Below are 3,734 nucleotides of genomic sequence, written 5' to 3' on the forward strand. Positions count from 1 at the left end.
TCCATGGCAACCACTCCGCCTTTTAGAGTGAAAGCAGCCAAAGGCAACATGTAGGGTGGGCGTAGCTAAATACAAAGACTTTATTTACAGCCACTGAAATTTGAATTCCCTATAATTTTCATGTGCTATAAAATATTCTTCTTTTGATTTTTTTCCCAACCATTTAAAAATGTAAAAACCATTCTTACTCACAACTGTACCAAAACAGATGGTTGAACATATTTGGCCCACAGGCCATAGTTTGTTCTAATAGTTATCTTCTAATCTAATCTCCACAAACCTAAAAGAGAAAAAAAAAAAAAGTTTCAACTATTATCATTATTTTCATCGTCAAAACAAAACTTTGTTTCTTAACCAAACTGTATATATCTTTCACAGCAGAAGTATAAGCAGAAATTTTATTTAAAATTTTTATTTATTATCAGCATATTCAGTTTTGAAATCGTGATATTTCTTTATGTCCTTTGCCCAACCTATCACTTCCCAAACCCACTCCCTCCCAACACCCCCACCCCAATCTCTACCATCCTTAGGTTTGTTCTCTCCTTCTGAAAGTTCAAAGTACTGTTGTGGTCTTTTCTTTCTTTCTTTCCTTCATTCCTTCCTTTTTCTCTCCTTCCCTCCCTTCTCCCTCAGCTGTCACTCCCCCCTCCCTCCCTTTCAACTATTATCATTATATCTTATCTTTCTGCATTTAAGTGAATAGTCCATAATAATAGGATCTGCCCCTAACACAATGTCAGGCACATAAATGTGAACTCCAAAATTAGTTGCTACATGAATGAATGAATGAATGAAGAAATAAAGGAGAAGGACTGACTGGTTAGCTCGGTTGTTTAGAGCGTGGTGTTGAAAGGGTTTGGATCCCCTTACCAGCCAGCCACCAAAAAAAAAGAGAAATGAGCAAATAAACAAATGAATAAAAAACCAAAAATGTGAATAAACAAAAGTCAAAATTTGAATGGTGGTTAATTCTTGGTATCTGGTACTATCCAAGCCATCTTTATTTCTTTCTTATAATATACTCATTGCATCCTCAGTGTAGTTGATAGTCAAAATAGACACTGTCCTGTCCAGGTCACTAAGCACTGTCCAGTAAATGCTTAGAGGTAGAGTTCTTAGTGTCTTAGAGGGTCTTGTGGAGGCCCAAGTGGTACAGAAACATGTTTTCAGTGTTAGAACTAGAAGAAACTCTACAAGTGACCTCTTCCAGTGCTTCTCCCAGAATTGTGGCTGTCTCAGATCAATAGAATTTCCAAAGATAATGTGTTACGAGAAAAAGGACTCTGAACTTTTTGATGGCACAAATCAAAAGAACATCAAATCAAACAAATAGCATCTACCAACAGCATCATTTCACTTAAGAAAGGATATTGTGGGCTGGCTGGTTAGCTCAGTTGTGTAGAGCATAGTGCTGATAACGCCAAGGTCCAGGGTTCCGTCTCTGTGCTGGCCAGCTGCCAAAAACAAACAAAAAAAAGAATGGGCACTGTAATACAAAAAAAGGTTTTTTAAAGTGCAACCTCAAAATACAGGGTTTTCTTTTAATTGAATAAATATAGCTTTGTCTTTTTACAAAAAGCAAAAGTCTCAAATGCCCGCTCTGCCACTGCCTAGCTCTGTGGCCTTAGGGACCACTTCTCTTAGCTTCAGTTTCCACATCTGTAAAACAGGAAAAACGCTACTAATAATACCTGCCTAAGAGGTGGCTGTGAAGATTCAATAAGTTTTTGCTTGTGGGGAAAAAAAAAAAAGCACTTTCGGCTGACTGGTTAGCTCAGTTGGTTAGAGCACAGCCTTGTAACACCAAGGTCAAGGGTTTGGTTACCCATACCAGCCAGCAACCCCCCCAAAAAAAGTCAGGGTTTCTCAATCGCAGGACTATTCACGTTTTGAGTAGGATAATTCTCTGTTGTGGGAGGACTGTCCTGTGCATTGCAGGATGTTTAGCAACACCCCCAACCTCTACCCTCTAGATGCCAGTAGCAAACCCCCACTTTCGCATCCAGTTGTGAAAACCAAAAAATGCCTCCAGGCATTGCCAAGTCTTCCGTTGGGAGTGAAACCATCCCTGATGGAGAACCTCTGGTTTAATGTAAGTATTCAATATGTTCCCCCTCCCAGAGTGGTGGAGGTCCATAGTCTCACGTTCAGAACTGCTGGTACAGTGCAGTGCAGTCCGTGCATGTTACAGATGAGGAAACCAAAGCCCAGAGTGACTTGCCTGTAGTTATTGCATTAGTTTCCTAGGGTTGCCATAACAAATCACCCCAACTGGATGGTTTAAGACAACAGAAAGTTATTCTCTCAGTTGTAGAGAACAGAAGTCTGACATCAAGGTGTCAGCAGGGCTGCACTCCCTCTGAAGGCTCCAGGGGAAAATCCTTCCTCGCCTCGGCCAGCTTTTGCTGGCTCTGTGCATTTCTCGGTTTAGGGCTGCATCACTACAGTCTCTGTCTCCGTCCTCACATGGCCTTCCCCTCTGTGGCTGTCTTCTACTCTTATAAGGAAATTTGCCACTGGATTTAGGGTCCACCCAGTTACTCCGGGATGATCTCATCTCAAGATACTTAACTTTATTACATGTGCAAAGACCATTTTTCCAAGTAAGATCACAGGTATCAGGGATTAGAACTTAGACATATCTTTTGGAGGGCCACAATTCAACTCCCTACAGTTATATAGCTTGTCAATGATAGAGCTAGAACTAAGGTTTAGGTCTTCTAATTCCCAATATAATTCCTAGACGTCTCTAAATTTCAATTTCAGCATCTGTAAAATGGGCCTAACAAAGAGATCTACTTCATAGCATAGTTGGGCTCATAGCAACCCAGTTCATGATCCTAGTTTTACACAAGAAAGTACTTTGCACAATGCCCAGCTTGTAGTAAGTGCTCCAGAAATGTTACCGATTGCTGTTATAATTATCTTCCATTTTATTATTATAAGCTCTTCCCTTCAATTAAGTAAAAAGTAATATCCCAAGGGAAAGATTGCCTCAAGATGCAAAGCTATGAACTAAACAGTAACAATTCAATTCTATTTTAAACGACCATTTTCCTGTATCAGATGGCATGGGATATGGAACAACTGGTCTACCTTTGAAAATGAAGTACCCAGAGCAAAGCACATGTACATTTCATCGTGCAAACCAGGAAGACAAGGTGGCATTTCTTTTTCCACAGTTAGACTCTAAACTCCTGACATCAGTGTTTAGCTACTTTTAAACAGATGGGATGGTCTCAGGAAGAATTTTATCAAAGGAAACTGTGTTCTGTGCAACTCTCACCTTCTGGAAGGTTCTGACTGGGAGCAATTTACATACAAATTGATTTCATGCCCTTTTCTTTGTCAAGCTTAAGCCTCTCCAAATTTATGTTTTCATCTTCAGTAACCCCCATTGGGTTACTAGTTAAAATGTACCCCGCTAGTCTCACTAATTCAACTATCATAATTGGAAGTTTTCACTGCCAGGAGTATTTTTATAATGGAAGAATCACACCTTGAAGTTTGGCATTTTACTTTATCTCACTGGCAGCAGCAAGGTGATTTTAAGGCCTGAGATGTGAGGACACAGAGCAATGTAGCAGGAGGTCCAGGGATTTCTAAAATAACTGAAATCACTCAGGTTTACAAGTGAAGTATTCCTGAAACAAGACTGTGGCTGACGTTCCTGTCCGCCTATGCAACTGCCAGTTCCCCTTTCCTCCTTTCTGTCAGATCTCAAATTTTGT

This window comes from Galeopterus variegatus, unplaced genomic scaffold, assembly GCF_000696425.1.
Source record: "Galeopterus variegatus unplaced genomic scaffold, G_variegatus-3.0.2 Scaffold6108, whole genome shotgun sequence".
Lineage (NCBI taxonomy): Eukaryota > Metazoa > Chordata > Mammalia > Dermoptera > Cynocephalidae > Galeopterus > Galeopterus variegatus.